This window comes from Phacochoerus africanus, chromosome 8, assembly GCF_016906955.1.
Source record: "Phacochoerus africanus isolate WHEZ1 chromosome 8, ROS_Pafr_v1, whole genome shotgun sequence".
NCBI classification, from domain to species: Eukaryota; Metazoa; Chordata; class Mammalia; order Artiodactyla; family Suidae; genus Phacochoerus; species Phacochoerus africanus.
In genome coordinates, this window is record NC_062551.1 from 7,758,750 (window position 1) to 7,773,201 (window position 14,452).

Sequence of the window (14,452 nt, forward strand, 5' to 3'; positions counted from 1 at the left end):
TGCAGAGGCCCCCGAAGTGGAAAAAAAACATGACCTGTTGGAGGAACCGAGCGGGTGGTGGCGTGGTGGAAGGCAGGGGAAAGCGAAGGGTTTGGGGTGAGGCCCACGGAGCGGAGGGGCCCAAATGGAGGGCTGGTGGCCAGGCCGGGCTGTGCCTTCTTTCTCTTTCCCTTCTTTGGGGAAGAGATGGGTGCCTCCTGGGTCCCGCTCTCCTAGAGATGCATGGGTGAGGGCCTTCACTGGGGCTCCCCAGACCTGTCCACTGTCCACTGACCGTGGCAGAGCGAGGGCCCTTAGAGAGAACCTCAAAGGCCGGTGCTCGGGAGCTCCTGGGGCCCGACGAGCACCTGGACCTGGGAGCCCCGAGTGTGTACCTGCCAAGCTGCTTCTGGGCTCCTTTTGGCCTGGTTGATCCGTCAGGGTTTAGCCTCCGTTTCCCTGCAGGTCTGGGTCTCTGTGCTGACCTCAGCAAGTCTTGCTCTGGCCTTGACCGTCCCTCGCTCTCTAGTTTGTTCATTCACCCAACACGTATTTATTGAACATTTGTACTATGCCGGGCACTGGGCTGGGCCCTGGGCGGCAGATCTGAGTGAAAGAAGGCCTGCTGCCTGCTCTAGAGAAGCCTCAAGTGCAGTGTGAGGGAAGGGCCAGGGCTTGGACCCTCTGCAACCGGACGTCATTTTCCCCTTGGCCCAGTCTCCAGGCTTTCTGCTGTCACCCTCTGGATTGGGTGGACCCTCTGCCAGCCACCTTCCCTCATCACAGGAGCTTGGGGGCAGGCCAGACCCTAGATCCTCTGCAGTGGACGGCAGTGGTTCTCCCTACGTGCACCAGGGTTCATTCCCGCTTCAGCCCCAGCTCCATCCTCTTGCGTCTTGGCTGCCTCACCCCAGGTTTAGACAACAAAACCGTCTTGCCGAGATCCACCCCTGCGCTGGGCTCCAGGTGCGCAGAAAGGCCGTCTTCCTGGTTATTTTCCTGTGGCCACAGGTCTTCTGAAGGTGGCGTGAGGCCCCTCCAGCACGGCAGGTTCCCACTTGCCAGCAGCTAATGAACTGTTGTCAGGGATGGTTAATACCCCATGAAATCAGTCATTGATTGTAGAAACAACTGCTTTCAGAGAGAGCGCGGCAATTATGAGCCGTTTCTGATGGCAGAAGCAAAGCACAGCACATTGCCGTGTGGCCCATTCGTCACGAGGGGAAGAGTCTGCAACTTGACTTTGAAGTTGTCTCCTAATGGGAGTGGTCACGCGCTCCCTGCAGTCCTCGCTCTCAAAGCCCTGGCTGCAAAAACCCAAAGTTAGCAACTACGTTCCTTGGGAAACAGAGATACACCTGCAAACGGCCGGCTGAAGGAGGCAGCATCGGATAATGGATAAAGCTGCTCTCGGGCTGTGGCCTTGCCTGGCCTGGTGGCTTCTGAGCTCCGGTCCCAGAACTGTGAAGGGGATGCAAAGATTTTCCTGGTGGTCTCTGTGCTGGCTTCTGAGAGTGATGACTCTGAGACTTACTCTTCATCCGTTTTGTTTTGGGGGAGAATTCAAGAGGAGCTGGCTCCTTTGTTGGTAGTACCTCCAATCCGAGGTCATTCGTTTGTCCTTTTCATAATGCACGCTCCCCTCCTGGCAGTCGCAAACCAGTCCCATTCATGGGAACACTGACTCATGGTCTTTGTGTGCGCTGTCCCTGCCACCACTGCCAGCATTTTCAGCTTTCTGCCTTCAAGTCTGCCAGCTATTTCCAGAGCCCCAGAGAACGTCTGTGTAAACTCCTGAAGAGGCTCTAAGAGTCCTCTGGCCTTGGCAGAGGGTCCCTGGGGCTGTCTCCCTCTTCGTCACTGGCTCTGCATTCACAGGCTCTGGGTCTGCAGCAGATCCTCCCCCTATAATATCCAGGAGAAATGGTGACCACAAAAGGTTTCTGGAGCCGAATAGCGGGACCACTAATCGGTTTTACAAAGATCCTCCAGGTCAAGATTGGAGGAGCATATTGGTGTGTACGCACAGCCAGGCGGTTTAACATACTGAAATATTGGGGTTGCCCTGTGTCATCAACAGCATAGGATTAGCAAAATACATTTGGGCATGCCAATAAGGCAGAATCCTATGCAGCATTTAATATGATTATTCAAATCTATGCTTATTGACATGGGGAAAATGCCCATGGTACGTTATTGAGTAGAAAAAAGCTGGCAACCAAATACGCTCGATCCTATTTTATGGAAAATGTGCGCACATGTGGGGCCGTGGGGCTGTGAGAGTGATGGTCTTTGTCAATACCCTCCAACGTGTTCCTTACTCTGGGAGATTGAGGGTGACTTTGAAGTTCCTCCTCTGGCTTCTGGGTAGTGTCTGAACTTCCTGTGACAAGCATGCCTTGATTTTATAGGAAGCAAATAATCTTTTTTGAAAACATTTATTGAAACCCGCCGTTTTATTTATCCTAGTAAAATTATGCCTCATCGGGATTTTATAAAGTTTTTTACATTACTTGCCCTTGAGTTGGCCAAAGGGAGCCACAATACAATTAGAAAGAAAAATGAAAGAACCCAGAAAATAACACCTCCAAAGAATTTTAAAGGTTAAGTTGTAAAAGTCGAGAAATAAATGGCTTGTCTATTTTATGGATTACAAATAGAAACCAACTATCAGCTGGGAAGCATCAGATAAAGTAGGCTTGGCCAGGGGTGGGGGGTGGTTGTAGTGCTGACCTAAGTTCAGGATATGGGTGGAGCAGTGGGTAGCGATAGGCAAGTAGAAAGAATGTTTTTGCAGCAAGGGTGCGTGTCGATGACATGTCAGGGTCTGTCGTGGCCACAGAAGTGATTCTTGGGCTAAAAAGTCTGGAAATTTGTGACATGGCTGAACAGTTAGCTCTGCCTCTAAACTTAGGCTTTTCTTGAATTTGTGGCTAATTCCAGATCCAGCCACGCCCTTTCCTGGTGACTGGGTTGTCTCTAGACGCTGGGCTTCTGCTTGGCCCTCTAGCTGAGACATCACTGTGCACAGACCCAAGGAAACTATTGTCATCCCCAGGTCTCCTTACATGAGGTCTTTTTCTTGTTAAACATCCTTGCATGCAAACTTCATTTAAAATACTGCAGCACAGCTGGAATTTCAGCCAGTGGTGTTTTTGAATTCCCATGCAAGTTATTTCTTTAATGAAATCTGATGCAAAGTGCAAAACCTAAAATCAGTATTGTGAATCTAGGTTTTAGCTAACTTAGGAAGTGGCTGGAGGGAGGGAGCAGAAATCCTTTCATATGAATTAAGAAATAATTTTTAAAAAGTTATCTTTGGTGTAGAATACAAACAACAACAACAACATATCTTTATGGGTGGCTTTAGAATCATGGTCAGAGGAGAATTTCTAAAAAAATTCCACAGCAAAATAAGCATCAATCTCATTTTATTAATGACTAAACGAAAATAGTACTTATTGCACAAATCCTATTTTTTTCAACAACAAAAAAAAATCCCATGTCTTGTCAGAAGATCTTTAGTTTTAGGAAGATATTGCATAAATAAAACAATAACGTGAAGTCAGTGCATGATATATTCTGATTGGAAGCGGAGCTAATAAAAATGTTGCAAGACCCAGGGCACAACTAGAAAACCAGGGAAGCCTCCAAATTCTCTCTTTGCAAGGTACCCCCTTTACTCATGATGAAAACAGTCTGTTCTTGTTTCTCTGCACAAATGCAGCCTTAAAATAACTTCCCTCATTGTTTCATGTGTGTCTGTTTTGTCTCTCCAGCGAGATTTCAGGCTGTTGGGGGCGAGGACCATTTGCTCAGTTTCTCTGATGTTCCCCACTACCTGGGGTGTCAGGAGACCTGTCAGGTGCCTCGGAGTTCCATATTCACGGGGCAGCAAAGAGTCAGAGTCAAAAATGGCCTCCTCTTTCACATGACTTGCCAACTCCAGGTGATGGCTGAGAACTTCTTGGAGCCTTCAGAAAGGTTCTGAGGATGAGCTGGCATCAGATAAAGACTTTTGTAGTGGTGGGGGTGGTATTTGTCAAGGGTGCAAGAGCCCTGTGCTTGAATTAACCAACCTCAGAGCCACTACAGCTCTGGACCTTGCTGGTGAGATAAACACATCTCATTATTGACGCCCCTTGTAGTCAACTTTTCTTACACATCACTAAAAACATCCCACATAACACCGTCTCTAGTCACCAGCCCCAAAACGTTAACAGGAACTTTTTTGGACTCATGAATTATTCTTCCCCCTCCCCACTAAGGAGTTAGTGTGTTTTACCTGTAACACCGTATGAGACAGGGCCGCAAAAGTTCTCCAGTATTGATTCTCCTACTTAGCAGTTGAGCGAGCGTCTTCTGCGTGTTTTCTTAAAGCACTCCGAACCTCTGTTTTCGAATTTTTCAAAACAGGGCAGAGTATGTCTCACAGATTATGAGAATCCAGAGAGAGAATTCAGGCCCATGAACATGTAATGTGGGGCAGGTGTACCACTAAGTGGGGGAAGTCTTTCTTTCCCCGACTTCCTGAGGAAGTTTAGCCTCAACCACTTGACAGACACATCCACTTTACCTCGGTGCTGGTGCTCAGTCCCGGTCTCTCTTTGCAGAAAGCTCTGGAAGCTCTGGAGGGAGGGAGTGGAAGGCTTCCCCTTTGGATGGATGGATTTCTTCATGAAATAGTGCGGCGGTTCTGGCATCAAATCCCTCCCCAGCTCTGGTGCAGCGAAAAGGCAATCTAATCAGGAAAAGAAACTCCATGCAAACTAATATACAATTTGGAAACCTTCTGAGAGTAGGTGCATTTTACACTTTGGAAGATTTTTTTGCTCTTATTTTATTACTGGGGCTCCTGATAAATTAGAGAGATGAGCTGTTCCTCGGCCAAAGGAGCCCTCACATTTAAATTAAAATTTAAACCCTTTCCATGTTTGCTCTGTCAGACCCAGAGGACTGTGTCAGAAGGGACTTGAGCTATAATAGTATGACACTGTTTCCTATGTGACACTGTTTCATGTTATTATTTTTTTTCCCTTGGTCAAAAGGGTCCTATTGACTTTTTCTGTGCTTTTGTGGTTTATCACCGGAATGTTGCTCCCTAATATAAAGCGGCTACAGCTGTAGGGGGAATGACAACATTTAAGAATTGATTCAGTAACTAATAGAATTTCATAACAGTTAAGAGATCGGGTTTAAAGTTCAGACAGATTTGGTTGTTGACCACACCGCTTAACAGCCATATGACCTTGAACAAATTGTTAACCTCTTCAAGCCTCTGTTTGCACATCTGTGAAACAGGGTTGATGGTTGCATTGTTTAACCACTGCTGCATAAAAACCTCCCTGTAAGGGTCGTTTTTTATTTCTCACGCATGTGTGTGTCAGATGAACTCCTTTGTGCTTGGTCGGGTGGCTCTGCTGGTCTTGGCTGGACCTGCCCACATGGCTGGGGGTTGGCAGGGAGTCAGCTGGGGCAGCTCTGCTCTGGGGGGGAGGGGGGGGCCCTGTCCTTCTTGGAACATCGGGCTAGCTGAAGCATGCTCTTCTCGCAGTGATGGCACGGGTGCAGCATGAGCCCAGCCATTCAAGCCCTTGTCATGCCTGCTGCCATTTCATTGGTCAAAGCAAGTTGCATGGCCAAGCACAAGGTCAAGGGTATTATGCTGCTGCTTCATCCCTCCCTCCCTTCTCCTCCTGCTCCTCTTTTTCTGCTTCCTCTTCTCTCTCTCTGAGCAATGGGAGGGGGAAAAAAGTCATGTTTTATTAACTTCTCTCCACCTGACACCTTGTAGGTACCTGATTCATGTTGACCTAACAAATAAACATAAGGCAGTTTGTACTGGGCTTGTGGAAATAAGTGTGCTCACGCATAGACACATGCATCTGTGTGAGCACACACACGCACGCACGCACGCATGCACAGTTTGAAGATATTGGGCTATCTTTGCTTCTGATTAAAAAAATGACCTCAATCTTGTCAAATGGTTCAGGAGAGAAAAAAAAAATTTCCTCTTTTATGCCATCATTTGTTCAAAGGCAGATCCAGAGTGTTCATTCAAATGTTTTTCTCTCCCGATCATCTTGTACAAAGCTCTCCGTTTGGGAGTAGTTGCAGGTTTCCTTGTCATCCTACAGCTCTGGTTTCTATAAAAATGGATCATTTGTTGAGGCCGACTTCAAAGTCAGAGAGCGCCCTAAGTTATAAATGGTTCTGTCTTTAATTCAGCCATAATCCTATTAGAGACACAGCTCTCCGAGCTGGCGAGGCCTTTTAGGACTCTTTGATCAAGGAGCACTTTTGAGTTCAGTGGCTTCCGCTGCCCAAGCCCTAAAAATAACAGGGGACCCATTTACTACCTAGAAATGTCCATTTCTCTCATTTCTGGGGAATGGAGTCTGTTTCCACGTGGACTAGTACCTGTTTTTGATGTCAGGGGAAACGTGGGAAGCAGGAATAGCATCATGCTGTATTGTGCAGGACTAACCTTTGCTGATGCACCAAATAGCTTTAGGGGGCATTAAATTCCATCCAAAGGCGTTTGGTGCTCGGCTCATTCACCAACCATCCTCAAATGATCTTTCTGATGATACGAGATAAAAGTTTCTGTTTGGCTTTGTCTGGAGCTTCTCGAAACCTCGTGCTACCTTTTCTGTTTCACAGAGATGGTTTGCCAGGCTCGACCTAAGGCTCGAAGGCTCTGCACATCCTGCCGGCCTCTGCTTCCACACTTGCCATCATTCTCTTGCCCGTGGCTGCTTTTCTCACCTTTCACGCGCTCTGCTCCTGCCATGGTCCTGACACACCACACACCTTCCTGCCTTGGAAACTGAGCACACCTTGGTCCCTCTCTTCTGGGCTTTCTTCTCCCATCGGTCCACGTGGCTCAGTCCCTCACCCCCTCTGACCTTCTCCGAGGCCAGCTCTGTTCACCCTATTTCAAATGGCACGCCATCTCTGGCATTCTCGCTCTTCCTGATCTGTTTTATTTTTTCACAGCACTTTTCCTCGCCTCTTGTATTGTAGGGATACTTACTGGTTTATTGTTTGTCTCCACTGTGAGAAGATAAGCTTCCTACTCGCAGGAATTTTTCTCATTTGGGTTCCCTGCTATGTGCCCAAGACCTGGAACCGTGCCTGGTAGGTGGAAGACGCTCATTAAAAATCTTTGTTGAGTGGATGAATGAGAGAACTGATTTGTTGTTGTTGTTGTTGTTTGCTTGGCTTTTAGGGCTACGGAAGTTCCCAGGCCACAGGTCGAAGCGGAGCTATAGCTGCCGGCCTCCGCCACAGACACAGCAACGCAGGATCTGAACCACGTCTGTGACCTACATCACAGTTCATGGCAATGCCAGATCCTTAACCCAGAGAGCGGAGCCAGGGATTGAACCCACATCCTTATGGATACTAGTTGGATTTGTAACCTGCTGAGCCACAGCGGGAACTCCCAAGAACTGATTTTTGACATTGGTGAGTGATATTATTTAGAGTTTTGTAATACTCTTCTGTTTGCCTTATAATTATTTTTACCTGCAGTTTCTATTTAAGGCAAGTGGCACCAACATCTGGGCCCACAATTCCCCGTCCAGAATTCCTTTAAAATTCCATGTTCTGATTGCTCAATTATCTGTCCAGGCTCTGAGTTTATGGCAGTAGTTACCACACTCTTTGGGATCATTTATGGTTCAGATGAGGTAGGGATCTCATCAGGTTTTGAAATGCATATTTTGAGGCCTTTTATCCTTGTATGCTTCTCATTTTTTTCTAAGTTTTTCATGTACAGTCCACATTTTTCATGATCTGGAGAATGAACTTTATTGACACGGAGGATGCATGTTCTTTTCTTGGGCTTGCCTCAAGTAAGTGCAGAATTCACCAGTCAAATTTGACTTGGACTCCAACCCAAGTGCCATTTCGAAAGGTGGAATTCCACAGGGGACTCACCTGAGGTCAAGCATGAGAAGCATGTCCAGACACACAAAGGATTTATTCTAATGGAACTCTAGCATCAGAGAAATGGAAAATTATAGAAAAAAAAATCTTTAGGGTGGCAAAAAATTTGAGGCCTGAGCTCGACAACGATTTGGAGGCAGTAGTATCTGAGCCCTTCACACCCCAATAGATGCAGCGACCCAATTAATTCATTAGGCAATGAATATATCCAGTCCTACTATGTGCCAAGCACTGTTCTAAGTGCTGCCCACCTTGTGATGGAGAAACAGATAAGACCTCAGTGATCACGGAGTTTAACGTCTAGCAGATGAGATGACATACAAGCCGACACACCCAAGTCATGATGCAGTTACATGCTGGGGAAAGATCTTTGAAAGAGAAGGACGAGAGAATCGGCAGATGCTAAGAGCAGGGGCGAGGGGCTCTGACCCAGGGTGGGGGTGATGGCGTCTAGCCTGTAAGCTGGAGATCTGACCAGGCCATGCTGTGAACTGAGCCTCTGCCCTGCCTTCTCTTCCCCCAGGAGTCCTTCCTGCCTTTCTCTTACTCACTTTTAAAAAAAAATTCCTAGGGCAATGATTCTTAAGCATGTACAACCCTGGAACCCTTCACAAAGGGGCTGCAAACCTCCAGGAATGGGTCCGGGGAAGCTGCATTTTGAAAGTTGGAAGTCCCATCATGTTTCAGCGGAAATGAATCTGACTAGCATCCATGAGGACACAGCTTCCATTCCTGGCCTCGCTCAGTGGGTTAAGGATCCCGCGTTGCTGTGGCTCTGGTGTAGGCTGGCAGCTGTTTCTGGTGTAGGTCTGTTTCAAGGACCCTGGCTGCTGTGCTTTAGTAGCTTTCCAGGTGAGTCTGACACACACATCTGAGTTCCTTTGTCCTAAGAGAGGTCCTTACACTTTAGGACACATCAGAATTACCTGGGGGCGCTTTTTCATACTAAGCCAAGCTGATGCCCAGGTGATTCTGATTCAGGATCCCATCTTGGGGTTCATTCTCACCTGCAGCCTGGGGTTTGGGAAGGCAGTAGGTTGATTACTTCTTCTGAATCCCAAAGATTCCAGCTCTCCCTTCCCTCCTATGCTTTTCCGTCCCCGGTGGGAGGACCTGGGGACAAAATCCTGGGAAGAAGTCCTCTGCCTTTTATTTTGAATACAGTGTTTTTGCCCAGAGGGGCCTTTGGGGTGAGTCTCTTTTTCAAGGCCCAGATTAACGTGGCTTACTCAAACCCATGACGCCCAAGGCTAGAGTTTTTCCACGTGGGTTGAAGTTAAGGTAGAGTCTGTCCCTAGAGAAGCCTGTGTCTGTGTTACATTTTCCCGAAGCCTTTTCACAGCCAGCCTCTCTTCTGGTTCCTCCCAAGTTCAGTACGATTGGAGGGGTCCGTTATACAAGAGGGGAGACGGAGGCAGGAGAGGGGTGACGTGACCTGCTCGGTGGCTCCAGGCGAATGACTTGTGTGGCTGGGGCCACACCTGAGTGCTTGTGGCTCCCAAGGGCACAGACCTCGGCTGTGCTGGTGTCCTCATGCCGGCCGCTTGCCGTGACCGTCAGCGGTCCTTGAGGTCTGCAGCTGAAGGTGTGGGTTGAGAGGAGTCCCCCAAAATTGCTCCTAACAGGGCATTCGCGAACTTGAGCTTCTACCACAAACCACAGGGATGCTAGCTAGACTAAGGCTCTGGTGATAAATTGGCAGTAATGAACTCTCAACATCCACCCACCAAGAGAAAAACAAAAAATCCATAATGGACCCCGATGGACCATTAGATGTTAATAGGAATAACACACATGCTCAGCAGTGTCCATCACGGAACTGAGCGAGCCTCGCCCCGCCCATCGCAATCTGTCACGTCTCAACATTGTAACTACACACACACACATGTATATATGACTGAGCACGACAGTAACTAAGATTGGCGAGGCAGGACTGCCAAAGTTACTGCCAGCACGTCTTCCTTCACTCTCTCACCAAAGGGATGAATTTAGACAAGTTGTTGAATCTCTCTGAGCTTCTGTTTCTATCTGCAAAATGGGAACAACCGTGTTCTCTTATAGGAGTGCGGAGAGGGTGAAGAGAGGTCCAGAGATCTCCTTGTTTGGACCTGAACTTCTCTGATGGCTGTGTGAATAGAACGTCTTTTCCTGTGGGGTTCTCAGAAGTTCTTCTGTGAACTCCCTGTTTATCTGCTTTTGGTTGGGTCTTCTTTTGAGTTGTGGACCTGTTTAGATATTAATCTTTTTTTTGGTCGGAGATGCTACAAATACTGTCTCCCCATCTCTTTTTTAAACGGGCTATGTTGAGGCATAATTTGCATACTAACAAATTCTGTCATCGGAAGAGTACAATTCAAGGATTTTTCATAAATGTTTGGAGTTGCTCACTGTACCTCAATCCCCTTTAATTAATTAATTAATTTTTAAAATGGTTTCTGTTTCTTCCGTCATAGCTGGTGTACAGTGTTCTGTCAATTTTCTACTCTATACAGCAAGGTGACCCAGTCGCACGTACTATATATATTCTTTTTCTCACATCCTGCTCCATCGTAAGTGACTAGATAGAGTTCCCAGTGCTGTACAGCAGGATCTCATCACTTATCCATTCCAAAGACAGTAGTTTGCATCTATTAATCCCAAATTCCACAACCCACTTTTAGACCTTTCCCAGCAACCCAGAGATTTCTGTGTCCAGTTAATCCAGGTTCCCATCCCCCAGCCCTAGACAACCATCCGTCTGCCTTCTGTCCCAAGACGTTGTCCTTTTCTAGACATTTCATGGCAATGGAATCATACAGTATGTCGACTTTTCCATCTGGCCTCTCTCACACGGCATCATGGTTTTTAGGTTCATTCATGCTATAGCATATGTCAGGGCTTCATTTCTTTTTTTAATTTATTATTTTTAATTGAAGTGTAGTTGATTTGTAATGTTTCAGGTGTACAGCCAAGTGATTCTGCTATATTTGCGTGTGTGTGTGTGTGTGTGTGGGTGTGTGTGATGTATATATATATCCATATGTGTGTCGAAGTCCCAGTAAGGGACCATAGATAATGAGGGAAACTAGGGGGATGCTGGGAGACCACTCTAAGTTCAAGAAAGCCATCAGAACAAGGCAGGCTTCCTTGAGAAGCGAAAAATGTGAGAATTGCCTCAGCTTGTTGGGTGGGGGATGGGATGAGGTCTGTGTTCAGATTCAGACCCAGGGCAAGAGTTTGAGGGCTGCCCTTCACCCTTCTGCTGATTCGAAGACACCATATGGATACTAAGGAGGAGCTGCTGCTCCGAGAAAGAGGAAGGGGTGGTCCTTTCCCGCCCCTACTCCCCTCGGCTGAGCCTCCTCGCCTGCCCGCTTGCGTCTCTCACAGGCATCCCATCTTAATAAATCTGCTTCTCGCCCATCACGTTGTCTCTCACTGAATTCCTTCTGTGTGGAGGCGTGACGAACCTGAACCTCAGTGAGTCCAGACACGGGTGAGTGATTCTAATTTAAAACTGTGGGTTCAAGTCCCAGTCAGGGTGGAGGCTGGGTTCCAGTCCCTGCCAGTGTTTGGGGCTAGGTTCAGGCCGTTAGAGCTGTCAGTTTCATGTGTCTATATTCTTTGTTTTACATTTTTTTCTATTATAAGTTATTACAAGATACTGCTATAGTTCCCTGTGCTATGCATTCAATCCTTGTCGTTGATGTTGTATATAGCAGGGTGTATCAGTTAATTCCACATTCCCAAGTTATGCCCCCCTTTTCTCTTTCGTAACCGTCAGTTTGTTTTCTACGTTTTCCATGTAAATGAATTCATTTGTATCACTTTTTAAGACTCCACACGTCAGTGATATCATGTGATATTTGTCTTTGTCTGACTGGCTCTACTTTGATAATTTCTAGGTCCAGCAATGTTGCTGCAAATGGCATTATTTCATTGTTTTGTGTGACTGAGTAATATTATATGTGTGTATGAATATATGTGCCATATCTCCTCGTATTCATTCATCTGTCATTGGACATTTAGGTGGCTTCCATGTCTTGGCCTTTGTAAATAGTGCTGCTGTGAGCATTGGGGTGCATGTAGCTTTTACGGTTAGAGTTTTCAAGAGATTTCATCTTTTCTGGATGTACGCCCAGGAGGGGATTGCAGGATCAAATGGCAACTCTACGTTTTGTTTTTTAAGACGCCTCCCGAGGACGGTTTTCCACAGAGGCTGCACCAAAGTACATTGCTACTGACAGCATAAAAGCCTTCCCTTTTCTCCACACCCCTTCCAACGTTTAATGGTAGACTTTTTTGATAATGGCCATTCTGACCAGTGTAAGGTGGTATCTCGTAGTTTTGATTTGCCTTTCCCTAATAATTAGTGATGTTGAGCATCTTTTTGTGTGCCTATTAGTCATCTGTACGTCTTCTTTGGAGAAATGCCCATTTAAGTCTTCTGCCCATTTGTCGATTGTTGTTGTTGTCGAGCTGTATAAGCTGTTTGTGTATTTTGGAAACTAAACCTTCCTTGCACACATCATTTGCAAATATTTTTTTCCCATTTTGTAGGCTGTCTTTTTGTTTTGTTTATGGTTTCCTTTTCTGTGCAAAAGCTTTTAGGTTTAGTTAGGTTCCCATTTGTTTGTTTTCACTTTTGTTTCTATTACTCTAGGAGACAGATCCAAAAAAATATTGCTATGATTTATGTCAAAGAGTGTTCTGCCTGTGTTTTCCTCTAGTAATCTTGTGGTATGCAGACTTATGTTTAGGTCTTTAATCCATTTTGAGTTTATTTAGGACTTCATTTCCTTTTATTGTTGGATGGTGTTCTATTGAAGAGACATACCATGTTTGCCTTCTCTCCGGTCCTTGCTGTGTGTGTGGGTGTGTGGGTGGGTGTGCGTGTGGGTGTGTGTGTGTGTGTGCACAGTCTCACACTATAAATCAACTATAATAAAAAAAAGTTTCAGAAATTGGTGTGCCCTTTGACAAAGCCTACTGGGAAATAAATGCACAACAGTGTAGCCAGTTTTGTTCTTTAGAGTGTTGTTATACGTAAGCGTAGAACCTGGCAAAGAACCTGTATGACCAACCAAAGGAAGTAAATGAAATACATTTCAGTCTATCCAGATAATAGAATACTTTTCTTTCGTTTTGTCTTTTTAGGGCCGCACCAACCGCATGTGGAGGTTCCCAGGCTAGGGGCTGAATCGGAGCTGTAGCTGTCAGCCTGCATCACAGCCGCAGCCAACCTACATCACAGCTCACAGCACTGCCGGATCCTTAACCCACTAGGCAAGGCCAGGGATCAAGCCTGCATCCTCATGGATGCTACTCAGCTTCACTTCCACTGAGCCACGGCAGGAACTCCTAGATAATAGTATACTTCTCAATATTAAAATTATATTGAGGATGAAGGAACCATTGAGAAATTCAGGGTATAACAATATAAAAAATACTATATGAGAGGTGACCTTCTGGGGTAAATATGTGTATATACATACACCGACCAGGAAAAGTGTCAATATCATGAGGTATAAATGAACCCATAGATTTTTTTATCCCTTTTCTAACATGATTTTGGGGCTCACTTCAGCACATATGCTAAAATGGGAACACTACAGATAGCATGGCCTCTGTGCAAAGATGACCTGCAATTTTGTGAAGCATCCCATATTTTTAACATGATATTCTATTTTCTATTATAAAAAAGCAAGTTATTTAATTAACAGCCAGACAGCATATTAGTGAAATATTTGCAGCAAATGTGATAAATGAAGGCTCGGTATCTTCACCGTGTGAAGACTTCGTAGGAAATATTTAGTGAATAACATGAACTCATAAAACAAGATACACAACCAATTAAGAAACAATCAGCTTTAATGGTGAGAGGATATATACAAATTTTAACACTAGCTAAGATATGGTTTTTAAAAATTCTAATATTTTTCTGGTGGAATTATAAACGGGCACAATTCTTACAGAAAGCAATCTCACATGAATTAAGAGCCCTTACATATAAGTCACAGAGCTGTAAAAATATTAGAGGAAAATATAAGGGGATTTGTTAATGATGTCAGGATAGAGAAAGCCTCCCTAAATAAGCCAACAAATATAGATGCCAAAATAGAAATACTGACATGCACGTCTGCTCAAAATGTGAAGTCATTCTATGACAACAGACCGCACAGCTCAGTTAAAAGACAAGCAAGAGATTAAGGAGGGTTAGCCTGCCAGCTACAAGTGAATAAGGAGACTGGCACATCAGTTCCCTAAAAGCAACACGGAAGGTGGAAAAAAATCAACAAAAACTACCGTTTAAGTACCCTGGAAATCACCAAAGTCAGATACCAATCTGAAAGTTGTCTATGCTTGTAAAACCCCTGGACTCTAAGTAAGAGCAGTGGGACCCCGCAGCATTCTGCCCTGGGACTCCAACCGTCACTCACCACCACCACCACCATCACCCTCATCACCACCATCACCACCACCACCACCACCACCACCATCACCACCATCACCACAATCATCACCACCACCATCACCACCA

The 14,452-nt window shown here is 45.8% G+C and overlaps 1 long non-coding RNA gene and 1 pseudogene across 2 annotated transcripts in view; both read left to right on the forward strand.

Annotated features, from left to right (window-relative positions):
* Nucleotides 1-14,452, forward strand: part of LOC125133066 (uncharacterized) — a 351,736-nt gene that overhangs the window by 131,195 nt on the left and 206,089 nt on the right. The window lies entirely within an intron of this gene.
* Nucleotides 13,486-13,583, forward strand: LOC125134755 (uncharacterized; annotated as a pseudogene).